Source organism: Aquarana catesbeiana, linkage group LG11 (genome assembly GCF_042186555.1).
Source record: "Aquarana catesbeiana isolate 2022-GZ linkage group LG11, ASM4218655v1, whole genome shotgun sequence".
NCBI classification, from domain to species: domain Eukaryota; kingdom Metazoa; phylum Chordata; class Amphibia; order Anura; family Ranidae; genus Aquarana; species Aquarana catesbeiana.
In genome coordinates, this window is record NC_133334.1 from 214,183,024 (window position 1) to 214,201,362 (window position 18,339).

Genomic DNA, 18,339 nt, shown 5'->3' on the forward strand with positions numbered 1-18,339 from the left:
TGAAAACGCATTTTTTTTTTACACAAAGTTGTCCGTTTATAAGATATTTCCAACACATAGCATTTACATAGCAAAAATAAAACCCCGAAATACATTCTGCTACTCCTCCTGAGTAAAACGATACCACATGTGTGAGACTTTTACACAGCCTGACCACATACAGAGGCCTAACATTGAAGTAGCACCTTCAGGTGTTCTAGGAGCATAAATTACACATCTCATTTCTCACCCACCTATTACACTTTTGAAGGCCCTGGAGCACCAGGACAATGGAAACGCCCACAAAATGACCCCATTTTGGAAAGCTAACACCCCAACGTATAATCTATGAGGCATAATGAGTCTTTTGAATGGTTCATTTTTTTCCAGAAGTTTTTGGAATATGTGGAAAAAAAATGAAAACGCATTTTTTTTTTTTACACAAAGTTGTCCGTTTTATAGGATATTTCCAACACATAGCATTTACATAGCAAAAATGACACCCCAAAATACATTCTGCCACTCCTTCTGAGTATGGCAATACCACATGTGTGAGACCTTTACACAGCCTGGCCACATACAGTGATCCAACATGCAAGGAACACCATCAGGTGTTCCAGGGACACATAGCATGCATATACCAAGAATTACACCCCAAAATACATTATGCTGAGCAAAGGGAAACAAAAGATTACCTGTGATTTTAGTAGTACAGTTGTCCACAGGAGGATAGCACTGGTCCAGGTAGCAGGCAGGGACTTGGTCAGCAACAGCGAACACAATTTTTCAGGCATCAGGCAGAAATACTGTCCATAGTCAGTACAGGCAGCAGGCAGGGATACTGTCCATAGGTCAGTGCAGTGCAGGGTCAGTGCAGGCAGAGATTGTCAGCAGTGCCAAAATATTGGTCTTGGTAGTAGGCAGGAACAAGGTCCATGGGCTGTGGTCAGTGCGACAAACAGAGGCATGACGGCAGTAACTCCTACAGGCAGCAGGCAGAAGTAGGGCCTCGTTCAGGACAGAATGGGGACAGGGGTAGAGGCTTCTCCCACCCAAATCTCTTTGAAGCCTCCGAGTCTCCAGACCTTAATCTAGGAATGAGAAAACAAAGAAAATTGTTTTCTTCATCCAGAAAAACTATTCTGGAGCCTCTCACATATGTGAAACCCCTGTGTTGAATCCCACTAGTCCAGTTGCAGGGTACAAGATCAGTCCAAGAGGCAGGCAAGAGGCATGGTCAAACAGTCCAAGGTCAGTTCCAGATCAGGCAAAGGTATGTACAGAATCGTTAGGCAGAAGCATGGTCGAATAACAGTCCAGGGTCAGTTCCATATCAGGCAGAGGTATGTACAGAATCGGCAGGCAGAAGCGTGGTCAAATAACAAGCCAGGGTCAGTTACAGAGCAGGCAGTGGCATAAGGGGTGTGAAGGCAGGAACTGAGGATTACGGTTACCATACTTCACTAATAATTTAGTGAAGTATGGTAACGGTGGAAGCATTCACCTATACAGAGGCCTGGTTCGGAAGGACATTCTGCACAATAATAAGATGTGTCTCTTCTGACTCCTGCTCTGGTACACACCTTACATCTTTTTTGACGTCTTTGGCCTGTTGGTTTGGGAGGGAGTTTATCTGGAAAGTGCCGTTCGGAGAGTCGACTAACAACATCTGATCGGATGTTTACTGGTGGGCTGTTCGGGAATATAAGGGCAGTGTAAATTTCCTCCTGGTAGCCAAGGAAGGGTTGGGGGTTTTGGGTGGATTTGCGGTAAATGATATAGGAGTTGTATATTGCCAATTGAAAAAATAAATCGCTACTTTTTTGTACCAATGGTATGTCCTTCTTGTGGAAAGATATGGTTCCAACATTTGATCGTTGAAGTCGACTCCCCCCATAAACAAATTGTATTGATGGATGCATGTGGGTTTCTGGATGGGGCCATTCCTTCTGGGGATTTCCACATAGGTGTTGTTGTGGATAGAAGACAACATATACAGATCCCTTCTGTCCCTCCACTTCACTGCCAGAATCTTTGTTACGCAGACATGCCGTTTCTCCTTTTCTCAACTTCTTATTAACAAGACTTTGAGGAAAGCCCTTCCGATTTTTTTTCACGGTGCCACATGCTGGCGTCTTCTTCCGATGAAGGTTGTGGAACAGGGGCAGAGAAGTGTAGAAGTTATCTACATACAGGTGGTATCCTTTGTCGAGTAGGGGGTATATGAGGTCCCAAACAACTTTCCCGCTGGTTCCCAAGTAGTCCGGGCAATTAGGAGGCTGCAGCTGGGTGTCCTTCCCTTCGTACACTATGAAGGAATATGTGTACCCTGTGGCTCGGTCACATAGTTTGTACACCTTCACCCCATAGCGGGCCCTTTTGCTGGGGATAAATTGCTTAATTTTAAGCCTGCTGCTAAATTTCACAAGGGACTCATCCACACATATTTGTTGGTCCGGGGTGAACAGCTGGGGGAATACTTCGGAAAAATAATTTAATATTGGGCGAATTTTGTAAAGCCTGTCAAAATTTGGATCAGTTCGGGGAGGGCACTGGGTATTGTCGCTGAAATGTAGGAACCTCATTATCATCAGATACCTGGTTCTGGGCATTACCGCGGAGAAGAGTGGCATGTGGTGGAGGGGGTGGGTTGACCAATAGGAACGGAATTCGTTTTTTTTGGTGAGCCCCATATTAAATGTGAGGCCCAAAAAAACCTTGAACTCCTCCACTGTCAGGTCTCTCCACTCATAGGGATGGGCATAATATGATGTGGGATTTTGCAAAATAAATTGCTGTGCATACAGGTTGCACTGGGCCACAATTGATGCCAACATGTCCTCTGTAAAAATTAAATTAAAAAAAATTAATTGGGGTGAAATTCCCTGTATCCACCTGGACTCCTGGCTAGGCCGTGAAAGGGGGAACGCTAGCTTCTCCTGAATTAGGAGGAAGCCACAAGGGGTTCTGAAGTGCAAAGGGAAGGCTGGCATGGGACCTAACCCTTTGGGGCTGGGGTGACACCCCACTGGTACTTGGCCTTTCTTGCCGAGGCACTGCGGTGCTGGCGGATGCCACTGCGGTGCTGGCGGATGCCACTGCCTCCTCACTAGAACGCCTTCGTTTGGCGGGCCGAGTTTCTTCCTCCTCTGAGTCTGTAAGTGTTTCACTACTGAGGACTGGCTCGTAATTTACGTCAGAATCCGAATTGGAAAGGGAATCTGAAAAAGAGAGCTCCCCGTTGCTCTCGTCGGCCGTAGAAAGAATTTGTTATGCCTCCTCGGCGGAAAATCTTTTTTTGGACATGGCTGCTGGTGGTTATGAGATTGCACAGCTGTGTGCTAAGCCTGCACTGATGAGGTGGCACTGATTGATGGCACAGATGTGCACTGATGAGGCGGTACAGATGGGCACTAATCGCACAGATGGGCACTAATGAGGCGGCACAGATGGGCACTGATCGCACAGATGGGCACTGATGAGGCGGCACAAACGGGCACTGAGGCAGCACAGATGGGCACTGAGGAAGCAGCACAGATGTGCACAGATTTACACTGAGGCGGCACAGGTGGGCACAGATATGCACTGATGTGGCACAGGTGAGGCGGCACAGATGGGCACTGATAAGGCGGCACAGATGGGCACTGATAAGGCGGCACAGATGGGCACTGATAAGGCGGCACAGATGGGCACTGATAAGGCGGCACAGATGGGCACTGATTGGTACAGATGGGCACTGATTGGTACAGATGGGCACTGATTGGTACAGATGGGCACTGATTGGTACAGATGGGCACTGATATGGCACTGATGGGCACAGATGTGCACTGATGGGCACAGACGGGCACTGATGGGCACTGATGAGATGGCACAGATGGGCACAGATGAGTTGGCACAGACGGGCACTGATGGGCACAGATGATACACTGATGGCACAAGTGGGCACTGATGTGCACAGGTGGGCACAGATGGCACTATATTGATGTCACTGTGGCACTGTTGGGCACTTTTTGGGCACACTTCGCTGTTATTATACTGATCTAACTACTCACAGAAGCTCTCTCTTCTCACACACTGTCTCTGTGTGAGGAGAGAGAGCCGGCAATGAGAGATGATCTCAATTGTTTACCTTTTTAGATCATCTCTCATTGGAGGCGGCGATCGCGCTGTAAACAGCCGCTGTGTTTGGCCGTTTACAGCGATCTGTGATTGGCTGTGTCCAAGGGACACGGCCAACACAGATTTTCCCCGAGGCACGCTCATGAGAGCGCGCTGGGAACGAGGAAAGGGGACGACGTCAATAGACGTCGTCCCGGTATTTCAGATCCGCGCTGTTGCCGTCATTTGGCAATGGCCCGGATCTGAAGCGGTTAAGGTCCCCCCTTCACTTTAGAGCTGCCCCCTTTACATCCCGCTTTCACTGAAGGGGTGTTTAATTTCTCAGCGGCTACAGAGAGGGAGTGGTTGTAGTACTTGTAGTCCTTTCTTGTTTTTAGTGTGGGGTTTTGCACACTAAATTCATATAATTTAAACCCTATACACCCCCCCCCCCCACTCCCCCGATTCATATCATTTAAACCCTATACTTTTTTATTGCAGTCTTCCTACTGGTACATGTCACAAGTCCTCCCCCCCTCTTTTCTTTTTCAGTGGTGGTGGGTGTTCCCTTCTCCTGGACTGCAAATGAACGCCACTCAGTCCAGGAGTACTGTGGGCCAGGCCCGATGATGATGCTTACCTGAATTCCCCAAAGTAAGAGCAACATACAATAGAAAAAGAATACATTTTTAGCCATAAGCTAAAACTTTTGAGATGATATCTGTCAGTTCAACGCTAATCAAAGTTTATCAGCTAAATGACTTGTTTGTCTTCACAGTTATTGTAGAATAATGAATCTGAGAGGCTCACATAACACTCCGTCCTCCCCCATTCCCCAGCCTGAGTACAGATTTATCTGTCTCCAGTGGTCCCTAATCATGCTGCTTCTCATAAAAGTGAAAATGAAGGTTGGTCACATGACTGGGCTATTAATATTCCTGGCCATGGACTCTTTCTGTGAGAGGGGTTAAAAGGGAAAGGTGGAGGTGTCTGTCTCTGTGAGAAGTGATCTAAAAGCCAGTGTGAATGAGGACCTAATTGATGGAGAGTCTGATGTGGCTCAGGTATTATGGGTGGAACCGCATATAGATGTGCGTAGTTCAAAGTTAATCATTGGAGTTTGTTATAGACAACCCAGTGTTAATGAGGAGCTGGAGACTCAGCTCCTTGCACAGATAGAAAGGGCTGGGACAGTGATAATAATGGGGGATTTTACCTATCCGGAAATTGACTGACGTAATGGCACTGCTGGGACAGTTAAAGGGCAAAAATGTATAAACCTATTACAGGACCATCTTTTGGTCCAGGCCCCAACTGGGAATGATGCTCTCTTGCACCTGGTAAACTCAAACCATGCAGAGCTTATTACTAATGTTCATATAAAGAAACATCTGGGTAGCAGTGTCCATAACATGATTTCATTTGATGTTGGCTGTAAGCAAAAAAACACATATGGAAAGAAAGACACTTAACTTTTTAAGAGGGCAATTTTTCCAGGGATTAGGGCTGTTCTCCAAGACTAAAGCCTCGTACACAATCGGATTTTCTGGCGGGAATTGTGTGATGACAGGCTGTTCGTGGAAAATCCGACCGTTTGTACGCTCCATCGGACAATTGTTGTCAGATTTTACGTGGACAAATGTTGGATGGCAGGCTTTAAAATTTTCCGCGGACAAATGTCTGTTGTCAGATTTTCCAAGCGTGTGTGCACAAGTCCATCAGACAAATGTCCAGAGTACAAACACGCATGCTCGGAAGCAAGGACGAGCCAGAAGCCGTCAGTTTTGTAAACTATCGTTCGTAATGGAGAATTAACATTTGTGGCGCAGCAAATTATGAAATGTCGAAATGCAGCGCACATTCTTTTCTTCTTTAATGGGATAATAATGAAGCTGTTTTGCTGGTGATACTAATGGAGTTATTGCAAACATATTTTATAAGGCTTTTATTTTCTAGTGATATCAAGAATAATAATATTATTCTTGTGTGTTGTGTTTTTTTTTTATTTATTTGGGCAAGTTACCACAGTACCATTATCCCATAGTTTTTAAGATCAAAGATACAACTATGTTGGTGTCCCTTGTTAATTTTACATTGTATTTTTTTTTAATGTAACTGCCTACCCCCGAACTGTCATTTGAAGTAAAACACATAGCCAGTATTAGTATTATTCTCCACATTTTTTTTATTGTGCATTAAAAAAAGAAAACAAATAAAATGAGACATGCTATCTGCCAATAGAACTTAACCATTGGATGAATTCTATGCATCCAAAAATATAGAGAATATACCAAATCAAATCTTAATTTAACCAAAAAATAAAATAAAAGCCTCATGTGTCCTCCTTCTTAATATAGGGGGTCAACAATGACAAGAGTTCGCAGGGGTCCGTCATCCGGAGCTAATTCCAAAAATCATCTGGATTATTCTCCTGGAGCTCCCGCAGCAAAGGCATATGACATAATTGATCACGATTAATAAAGCAACCAATTTTTGGTCCAAGAAATCCTCCCCCCCCCCTCCTGTTCCTGGACTGGACTTGGGTCAAAGCTATAACTCCAAGGCCAATAATAAATAACATGTTATCTCCTCCGATTCCGCAGAAAAGACTGTATGTGAACACACTGCAAAGTATATTCCCATGGGCAATAAGTTTTATAAGGCTGAAAAAAAAAAACCTATGTGGCTCACGGCCAAAATTAAAAAAGCTATAAATAAGAAAAGAGCTTTTAAAAAAAAATATAAAAATGATGGAATGCTATCATCATTTAAATGTTACAAAGAATATAATAGAATATGTAAAAAGGAAATCAAGGATGCAGAAATTCAAACAGATTGCAAACTATAGCAGGACAAACCCCAATAAATTCTTCAAATATATTATTTTAGTAAAAAGGTCAGGTCTGAGCATGTAGGCCCTAGAGTGGGTGACTGGGGACAAAAGCCAAATTTTATTAAATACCGTATTTATCGGCATATATTCGCACCGGCGTATAACACGCACCCCAAGTTTAGGAGGGAATTTTAAGGAAAAAAAAACTTTTAGGAGGGAAGTTGAAGGGAAAAAACTTACATTTAAATGCCCATCAGTGCATCCTTGTCAGTGCATCCTTGTCAGTGCATCCTTGTCAGTGCAGCCTTGTCAGTGCAGCCTTCGATCCTGTGATCCTCTGCCATCCTGGGCTTCAAAATCGCCGATCGCGATTTGAAAATGGCGCCGCCGGCGCCGAAATACACAGAGCCGGTCCTCGGCTCTTCTCGGCGGCTCTCGATCACTTTCGGCTCCACTCGTAGTCCCGCCCGGGATCGGCGTGACTGTGAGCAGAGCTATCTGAACCTAGCCGAGTGTACTCGGCTAGGTTCGGGCGGCGCTCGAGTGAAGCCGAAAGTGGCCGAGAAGAGCCGAGGACCGGCTCTGTGTATATCGGCGGCGCCATTTTTAAAATCGCGGTCGGCGATTTTGAAGATCTGGCAGCTCAGGATCACAGGGGATCAGCGTATAACACGCACCCACAATTTTCCCTTGATTTTAAGGGGAAAAAAAGTGCGTGCTATACGCCGATAAATACGGTACTTTTCTTCAGCTCTGTGTATACAAAGGAGCATGGAGGAGCTCAAGTCCATAATGGGGTGGTATTGACACAGCCCCAAATGATGCACAATGGCTCAAAAGTGATATGGTCCAGAAATATTTAGACAGAAATAAAGGTTCATAAAGCACCTGGACCAGATGGCATCCACCCATGGATCCTAAAAGAATTGAGCTCTGTCATTTCAAAGCCATTGTTTCTAATTTTTAGGGACTCGTTAATGACTGGAATAGTACCACTGGATTGGCGTAGGGCCAATGTGGTGCCTATATTTATAAAGAGAACAAAGTCTTTACCAAGTAACTAATAGATGTGTTAGTTTAACTTCTATTGTTGGGAAGATAATGGAGAATTTAATAAAAGACCACATAGATGAGTTCTTGCTGGAAAAAAACATTTTAAAGTGTTACTAAACCCAGGATTTTGAAAATAGTTCACCCCACACACAGTGCCCACAGCTTATAAATCTTCTTTTTACATTAAAATACTGCCACTATATACCTTTTTGGATGGTCTGTATACCACGGTTACATGATAAACTGTACAGTTTCTCCAGTGCTGAGAGTTCAGGTAGGCAGAGATTTCCACTACAGCCTGTATGCCCATATGTGTGATGTCAATATCATGTGACCTGGCTAGCTCTGAGAGGCTGTTCTCTCCAGCATATAAGACACAACTGAGCATGTGCAGGTTGGCTACCCTGCCTGTGTTAGCTGGCCTTCCCCAGATAGACACTGCAGGAGGGGGAGGATCTATACATGCAGGATAAAACAGCCTTCCATCTGAGTTTGCTGTGGCAAAATATGCTGAAGGAGGCAGACTAGCGAAGCTTCCGCTTTCGGGTGGAGCTCTGCTTTAACGACCGCGTGAATGGGGCCTAAGGATGAAAGACTTATTTTCAGTGGTGTTGATGAAGAAACTATCTCTAGCAGTGCTGATCCAGTGGAGGGCACAAAGGATTCCTGTAAATCTTTTGCTTGCTTTGCCACACAGGTGGGGGAAAAAGATCCATCCCAACTCCCAAGTGTAGTTGGATAAATTGCCTCGATCAAAAAAAATTTCTCTATTGGCCTTAAAAATAAAGTGGAAATTGTTTTTGTTTTTTTTCAAGAAAATGCATGATAGCAAAGCAGAGATTTGGGAGAAGAACAAATGCCTTGGTTCTGCAAAGCGCTAACCGCTATCAAAATGGGTTCCTTTTTCTCTACACAGAATAGTACCCCTCATAAATGACTCTTAAATTTTGATGTTGAAGCTGTATGTTTTTCTACTTGTGTACAGGTTATATAAATCGGGCAAATAAGTATGCAAAGTGTTTTTTTGAAAGAGTAAAAAGCACTGTTTGCAGAATAATGAACAGACATTGTCACTGAAGAGTAGATTTGTGGAAGTTACCAAAGATAGCCGTGTGATTGGTAGTTAGGCATGGGATAAAAAGGAAGATGAGATATTAGAATTCAGTTTGTGAAGGTCTTGGCCATTGTAGCAGGTCTAGGGGTGACAAAGCTGAGGTTCATCAAGTAGCACTAGACGTTCTGCCTACTATTGCCTATTACTAACCCCCTTCCTGTCCGGGCCAATTTTAAGCTTTCAGTGCTGTCACACTTTGATTTTTTGCGCGTTCATGCAACACTGCATCCAAATTAAATTTTTATAATTTTTTTTTTGATACAGATAGAGCTTTCTTTTGGTTTTGACAAAGCACGTATTAACGTGTGAAACGCGTCAACCTTTTTTTCCCTTTGCCTATTGTGCCTGTTATTATTGATGGTTTTTCTTTTTAGTTTCTTTTTATAAAATTTTCTAAAGTCATTTTTCTTTAACTGATGTGCACTGATGAGGCAGCCCTGGTGGGTATCACTGATGGGCACTGATTGGCAGCACTTGTGGGAACTGTTGGGAATGCACTGATAATCAGGAGACTGATGACCAGTGTAGATGTTCCCTGTGTGAATTCGCCGGTTATCGACTCTTCTCTCTTAACGTGCTGTCCGCATGAGGAGAGGACTGACCATAACTGTCAAATTCTGTTTTCGCTGTGATTGGACAAAGCTGGTCACATGGTAAAGAGCTCTGTGATTGGCTCTATAACCCGATCTGTGATCAGCTGTGTCCGAAGGATAAGGTGCTTACAAATCCATGCTGATGCGTGCCACACGGGGGAGCGTGGGAAGCACGACCACAGAAGGACATCCATAGACTCCCTCCCGGCAATGTGAGCCCGCACTGTAGCCGTCTTTTAGCTATAGCGCAGGTGGGAAGTGGTTACAGTTTATCTCCAAATATTTTTTTTCTTTGCTGATGGGTTAGAACCCCTGTTGGGCTATTAATGCTGTCTGTGTTCTCTTGATATTTTCCTCTCTAGGTGACACAGGAACATAGATAGCAGTAAGAATCTGACAGACTCTCTAACCCATCCTCCCAGGTCACCAGGAGGAGCAGGTGGTCAACAGTGGCTGGCTTTCACACCCCCGTGTGTACTGTTTGTTCTTAGCAGAATTTGTTAACTTGTTTGGTTTTGCTTTTTGTTGGGCAAAGGTAATGTTAGTTTTAATTGTAATTTTAAGGCCCCTTTCACACAGGGCGGATCCGCTCAGCGGGAGATCGCTCCGTTGAGTCCTAACCTTCTGTGTTTTTCCCTTACAGATGATAGCGGTTTCCTTACAGACTCAAGAAGAAGAAAAATTTGCCCTGCAAGCATAGGGACAATCTACAGGTATCTAAAGAATCTTTAGGGGGATGGCAATTGTCATTTAACGCTATTTATCTAAAACTCTTGGACTCCATTAATTAGAAATTGAACATAACATAAAGTGATTTCTAATTACACTTTAGATGGAGGTGTATTCTTGTGATAGCTAGGAAAATTGGTATGGCCACCTAAATGATCAGAGAAGTATGAAAAACAAGGCTGACAAACACATGCATGCATTCATAACAATATTGTCAGAGCTCAGATTGAGTCTGTTGGTCAGACTGGATATTTCTGCCCACGGCCCAAGATAAAATTCATATTATGTCTGAGATTTGCATAGCCATGCACACTTATATTGTTTAAGGTGTAATTCCAGATTAGGACTCAAACTTTTCTCTTGAGATAAATTATAGGAGTTGCAAAGAACTTGACAAACTTGATTACATAGTTTTATGTACAACTATTTTGTTTAAACTGACACATACATTCCGGTTATTTCCTACTTGCTAAGTGGGTGGGTCTGCTTGCTATAGTCGCAAACTAAATCCCAGTGCAGTATGACATAAAACATGAAATTACATGTCTAGGTGTATTTTGTACCTGGTTTATGCACCCTGTCCCTGCTCCCCCCCCCCCCCCCCCCCTCTTGTTTTAGTTTAATTGCAATGATGAACCTGATAAATAGCTCATGTGAACTTTGCAAACCGATGGCTGCTTTTTATAAAAAGACATATTATTCATAAATGATCTCAGGTGGAGTTGCTGATAAAACGGTGATAGATGGAAGCAAACAAGATTACTGTTATATGATTAACTAGGTTGTAAGAAGACACCTGTCCATCATGTGTAGCCTCTGACAAAGTCCAGAGGTTTTGGTCCAAAGAAAGACAAGAAAAACTCTTAAGCAACTTTTGCCAACTTTCTTGCAAAGGGGGGAAAAGTTCCTTGATTCCATGGATCAAAACATTCCCCATCTAGTATTTATAACTATGAATTTAGGTTTTCGATAAGCTTACTCCCATAATTTTATTTTATCACTACTTACATTTACTGGAAATTGTACTTTGTTTCCACTGTCTTGTGTGTGCAGTTGTTTAACCACTTCAATACCAGGCACTTATACACCTTCCTACCCAAGCCAATTTTCAGCTTTCAGCACTGTCGCAATTAGAATGACAATTGCGCGGTCATGCTACACTGTACCCAAACAGATTTTTTATCATTTTGTTCCCACAAATAGAGCTTTCTTTTGGTGGTATTTTGATCACCTCTGGGATTTTTATTTTTTGTGCAACAAATAAAAAAAAACCACACATTTTGAAAAAAAAAAAACAAGTTTTTCTTTGTTTCTGTTAAAAATTTTTGTAAGTAAGTTTTTTCTCCTTCAATGATGGGCACTGATATGGCTGCACTGACAGGCACTGATAAGGCGGCACTGATGGGCACCGATGAGGTGGCACTCATAGGCGGCACTGGGCACTGATAGGTGGCACTCGTAGGCGGCACTGGTGGGCACTTGTAGGCGGCACTGGGCACTCGTAGGCGGCATGGATGGGCACTGACAGGTGGCACTGATGGGTTGCCCTGATGTCACTGATGGGTTGCCCTGATGTCACTGATGGGTTGCCCTGATGTCACTGATGGGTTGCCCTGATGTCACTGATGGGTGGCATTGCTGGGCATCACTGATGCCTGTTAGTACATACCGGTGCCAATCAGTGCCTATTTGTGGGCACTGATTGGCACATCGGGCAAAATTTGCACATGTGGATGGCCATGGGGTACATATCTGGCCATCCACATGTTGCCCCCTTCCCTGGTGGTCCTAGTGGCATCCCTGGTGGTCCAGTGTGGTCATCTGAGGGGGGGGGTGCACTGATAAACAATCAGTGCAGACCCCCCCTGTCAGGAGAGCCGCCGATCGGCTCTCCTCTACTCGCGTCTGTCAGACGTGAGTGAGGAAAAGCCGATCAACGGCTCTTCCTATTTACATCGTGATCAGCCGTGATTGGACACGGCTGATGACGTGGCTGATGACTGAGATTGGTGGAGCGGTGTGTCAGGGTGAGGTGCCCATGGTTACCTTCTAGATAAATGCATCTCCCCGATTGCTGAACTCTGTGCCCTTGATGACATCCAACACCGTGAAACGCATTGGGTTGAGTTGGCAAAAAAACGTATTTATATATCTATCTCTATCGATGTAGTTGCCGCTAGTAACAAACAATCCACCAATTCACCCCACTGCCAGACTTCATACATCACTTCCAGAGACAATGAACAGTCTTTTTTACTGGTTTTGTTGTTTTTTTTTTGGGGGGGGGGGGTACAACTTGGATAGGGATATGGGAAGCCCATACAATCTATAATTGCCATCATATTTTAAGATTTAAGCACAACAGCACATAGTTCGAGCCAGAATAGTGGATGTGCATTTATACTGAGTATGAATCTCCTCCTGCTTCTCCATGCAGACCGTTTCTCCTCCTCTGCTTAACCTCCGCATACTATTCCTTCTAAGAATTCCCCATCCATCACCGTGTGGAGGATGAAGACATCACTTTTGACCATATAAAAATGATGGTCTTAGAACTCTCACCTCCTGCACAGACTTAATGTTACTGAGTTAAAGTAATGTCACATCTTCTTTTGAGAGATAATAATGAGGCACTGATTGCTCGCTGCTACTAGGCCTGAGGCCTGCAGCACCTCTCCCTGAAGGCGTAGTAGTTTTAAAAGCATGTCTTTAAGTGGTGGACTACTGCTCCAAGCCAGCCCAACTTGCAAATCCTGTGCCCTCAGGCCACATTATTATTATTATTATTATTATTCACGATTTATATAGCGCCAACAGTTTACGCAGCGCTTTACAATGTAGAGGAAGGATAGCACAATTACAGTAAAATACAGAAGGGACAGGATGGCCCTGCTCGTAGAACTTACATTCTAAAGGGAGGGGGGTGGTGGTACAAAAGGTAAAAGATGCGGGCAATGATTTGATGGGGTTGTTAGGTGGGTGTGGGATAGGCTTCCCTGAATAAGTGAGTTTTCAGAGATCACATCCACTTGACACAAATTCCCACAGTCTCTTCTCTCAGTGGTCATCAACCCTGTCCTCAGGGCCTCGTTAACAGGCCAGGTTTGCAAGATAACTGAAATGCATCACAGGTGATATTGTTTGCTGCTCAGTGATTGCAGTATTCTAGTCTGCATCTCCTCAAGGTAACACATAAAACCTGGCCTGTTAATGGGCCCTGAGGACAGGGCTGATGACCACTGTCTTCCCTGATTCAGGACTCCTCATCATTCACTGTGTGACTGATGAAGATGGGGGGTGTCGACCTGCTGCTGCCTAGTATTCCATTCCTCACTTCACTCCACCGACCACTCCCCCCCAGTGGCATATCACCTCAGCCTATATAGGAGGCCCGCCCCCTGCCAATACCAATTGGGGATTAGTCAGGGCTCCCACATGAGCTGTCTGCCACTCCAGTTCCATGCCCAGCCCCTCTTCCAGAATCTTCTCCCTGGAAGCAGGGGAGGTGCCCCAGAACTAGAGCACAGGTGGTCACACCCACTGCTACTCTAGCCACTCCCAGCCCCCAGATCAAAACAGATAGGCCTAGCTTGCAGCATAGCCCTGCCTAAATTTACCTGTGCTGACTGTCCCTAGTAATATATATCTCTAGCTCTCATGTAAACCGTGTGCATGCTGACAAAGCCACCACTAAAGAATTTGTTTTGTGTAGAGTAAAATATACCTGGTTGATTCTGCCTTCAGTTGTCCCTCCCACCTTTGCTGTGTCTCCACTGCGGGTTGAAATTTTTATCTTTTGAAGCCCACATAACTATAGAGCCACACATATGAGCATATACACAGTGATAAATGACACTCCCCTCCCTCTTACGCCATGTCCTCCTCCTGCTCAACACTATGGGGGCGGGATATAGTATGCTGATTGATTACATTCGCTAAGAATAATAAAAATAAGTGTATGGCCAGCATTATGTTCAAGCAAGACAAACAAGCGAATGAAGCAGTTTAATTTTACTTGAATGTTGTTGAATACATCAGTACCAGGCAAGGTCTGAAAACCATGGCTGAAGAGTGGACTTTGGAATGCTAGCTCCCTTGCGACAGCAAAGTCTCTGTTGTGTGTGTATATATTGGCTGCTTGATAGCTGTTCTTGTGAGGCAGATATCTATATGAGCAAAATCTATGTGGCTGGTGGATAGAATGTTCCGCCATTAGTTTGAAATCAGTGAGTGCTTCTAGTCGCATAAATGCTAACAGGTAGAACCTACATGAAAATTCTTGGCTGCATGTCTGGTATTCAGTTATAGCAAAAGCTCCTGAGCATTACACAAAATTCCTATGGGCGACTCTCACTGCTTTAGTGCTTAAGAGAAACGGTTATTTCAGTTTGAAATTATACATCAGGGGTAGGCAACCTTTTGAGCATAGAGTGTCATCTACAGAAAAGTCAACTTTACACTCTCGATCATGAAAAGAAATTTGAATAAAGGAAATGCTATAAACAACGAATAATACATTTTAACATTGAACTTTGCACCTTCAGATCAGTCTAATCTGCACCTTCACACCTCAGAACACCCCAATTCCTTCACTTTCATACCACAAAACACCCCAATTCCTGCACCTAAATACTTCAGATCACACTAATTCCTGCACCTTCATACCTGAAATCAGTCCAAAATACTGTACTATCACAACAGATCACAGCAAATTCCTGCCCCTTCACACCTCAGATCAACCCCAATTCTTGCACATTAAACCTACAGAAACAATTTCTGCACCTTCACCCTACAGATCAGCCCTTATTCCTGCACCATCACACTTCAGATTAGCCCAATTTCTGCACTTTCGTACCTCAGATCACCCAAGTTCCTGCACCCAGTGCCAGGACAAGGTCATTTGGTGCCCAGGGCAATGGAAAACAATAGTGACATAATGTTTCCAATATATGGAATGTTTGTGGAATGCTCTGTGGTGTCACTGGAAGGGAAAAAATGCTGCTGCAGCCCTGTCTGTTTGAGGAGGACTGATTGGCAACTATGTCTGTGGGATGAAGGAGGGGGGAGCTAGGCTCCGAAGGTGCATGAAACGAAAAGGCTCTAGGGAGGCTCAGAGAGGAAGGGGCTGAAAGACTAGTTCAGATGTATGGCTATCATTGCTAGTGTTTGCTGTTTTAACCCTGAAAATGATGGCCTACTGCACTGCAACCATGTGGTTGCAAGGCAGTTGGGGCGCAGCCCCATTTGTGGTGACAAGCCATTTCATTTTTACCATGTGTACAGCCCTGAGAAGCCCCATCTCCCTATTCAGGTGGGTGACTGGGGCCAGTAAACTGCCTGCTTTTTATAGCCCTCACCTCATTGTGTGAATGAGCCCAAAGGGGGGGTTGTTAAAAAAAAAAAGTGATTGAACCCAGGTTTTACTACCCCTCAAGCTGCAAAGGCAGCCATATGGGAGTATACACATGCTGCTGCCACTATGCTTTGCATCCAGGAAAAAATTATCCCTCTTGCGATCTGATAAATGTGACCCATTTAAGTGCAGCTGACCTATGTGAGGGCTTGTTCACACTACCCGCACACTTAACCAGAGCAGGTTAGTGTGCAGGCAGGTGTCTATTTTAGTTACAGTAAGCTGGCAATGAGGGAGTAATGTGATGCACATTTTAGCACATCACACAGTTCCCTTTTTTTTCTCAACTTTTTTTGAAGTGAACAAAATGACACTGTTTGTGGCTGCTATGCAGTGCCATCCAGTGCACTGTGATAAAATCTAGCATGGCTGCATTTTATAGCAGCTTACTGCACTGCACCTCTGCTTTGCATTGTAAACAGGCAAAGGGGGGGGGGGATTTGGGACTTTAGATGAGGCACATATGTGGTGTGCCTCCATCCCTAAGTTCGAGACTAAAATGAGGAAAGTGGGACTTTAAGATGAGGTCATGGACACCGTGGGAATGACTGGATGAAAATACATATTTATTGATCGTCATGAAATGCACAATCATATCAAAAACATAAACCACATCTATAAAAGACATTATAATAAATATCATTCCATAAATATTCACAAGCACATATGTATGTGCGAACGTAATACAGACATCAGGAGTACATAAAATATATACCCGTTTGGTGCCAAATGGTGGTCACAATTGATAAATCATACAGACAAGACAGAAAAACTCATAGTATACATATGGTGTTGCAGCAGTACTTGCACCGGGAATAAGGATGTAAACAGTAAAAACATGGTACAGATAAAGTTGTTCTGGGGTGAAAGTATATTGTAGACATAATATCTGCGTCCCATAATGTCCGACGCGTTTCGTGTGAAAGACACTCATCAGGGGCGATAGCCTAGGGACGTCTAGAAAAAATGATAAAGTGCGATTAGTCTAAGTATGAGTAGTTATGCTGAAGGGGGGGCGGGAGAGCCCACCCTAAGTACTTACATGTAAATCAGTACGTAAGGGTATATCGGGTATGATACCAGGGTCCAGAAAAAATGTCCAAAACGGGAGCTGAGCTATTCTGGGGTCGTGTGTCGGCAGGACGCATACAAGCCACCCCTGAGCACATAAACCAGGTTGCCAGTATTTATGGTAAGCCAAATAATGCGCCATAAAATACTACCTAGAATGAAAAAATGCATGATCGCTATGTCAGTCATGGTGGGTGGAAAAATAAAAAATATAATAATAATAAAATAAAATAAATTAAATATGAAAATAAAAATGAAATATATAAAAATAAAAAAATGATGAAAAATGAGGAGTAATAGGTAAAAAATAAAAGAATGAAAAATAATGAATAATAAATAAAAAAGTAGAAAAAGTACGAAAGAGGAGGGGGTTAATCTCTAACTAATAAGAAGAATATTGCAGATAGAACATCTTGCAAATAACAAAAATTGGAGTGAGAATGTAGTCACACTCCAAACATGGTAAAATCAGGTGTGAAAGTATGTAACAAACTGCGGAGACAGTACCGTTTTGCATGAAAGTAAAACAAACGAAAAGAAAAAACTAGCTATCAAAACGAAAAGTAACCTAATCATGACTTACATGTGCCCCAAAAAGGAAAGGAGTGAGCCGCTGTAGTGGAGTGTGGCGTGTCTGATCCATGGCAACCCGGACTATGGCAGGGGGGTCAATATATAGCAACCCGCACGCATACACACCGGCCCCCAACCAGCGTCACAACCAGCACGGTGAAGGGTAAACAGGGCACATAGAAAACAATTGTATTCTACCTGCCCTAGCAGTGACTGGCAGTCTTTCAGTGTGGAAAACTGCCAGTCGCCACACTAGTGTGAATGAGCCCTCATAGTATGAGTTCATGAAGATCAGAGTGAAGGGCTGCAGAGAATGTGCTAGGTGCATGATTTTGATAGGCCAGTTGCTGGGATGGAAAGGGTGTCAGCACAGAAGGGTGTGTGGACTCCTGTGGAATGCCCAGAGCTGACATCAGAGGCAATGATTTATGTGAGGAGAGCAGAATTATAAACAGAAGAGCTGATAAAGTGAATGGGGAATAAGGCAGGAGGATCGGTGCAAGGACCGTCTGAATTACTGCAAGGTTGTGGCTGGGAGAGATGTATACACACAGAGAGAGAATGAAGCAGGAGTGAAATGAGCCCAGAATAAATTACAGAAACGTCTGTGTGATACTGGCTGTTTTCCGATCTGAGAACTACAACAGTGTGGAGATGTACACTGTGCAGATCGAGGTTGTGTTGGTTAAAGATTCTGTTCTTGCCTGTGAGCAGTGTGGCAAGGAGCAGCTTCTCTACATGTCCTGTAAAGAGGCTGACTGCAGTCTGAGAACGGGAGGAGGAGCTTACGGACCGGGCACAGCATCCATTGTGGATGGTGTGGGGATCCAGCCCTGATTAACACCACTTCAGTGTCGGCTGAGTACAGGCAAGCAGAGTGAGG

General features: G+C 44.0%; 1 protein-coding gene across 4 annotated transcripts in view; it reads left to right on the top strand.

Annotated features, from left to right (window-relative positions):
* Positions 1 to 18,339, top strand: part of LOC141112433 (uncharacterized) — a 94,941-nt gene that overhangs the window by 9,189 nt on the left and 67,413 nt on the right. For 3 of the 4 annotated variants that reach the window (XM_073605285.1, XM_073605284.1, XM_073605287.1), the window contains exon 2: positions 10,314 to 10,383. The exons of the other annotated variant lie outside the window; for it this stretch is intronic. The gene's annotated coding sequence lies outside the window, so the exon portion shown is untranslated. The remainder of the gene's footprint in view (positions 1 to 10,313; positions 10,384 to 18,339) is intronic. 4 annotated transcript variants of the gene reach the window in all.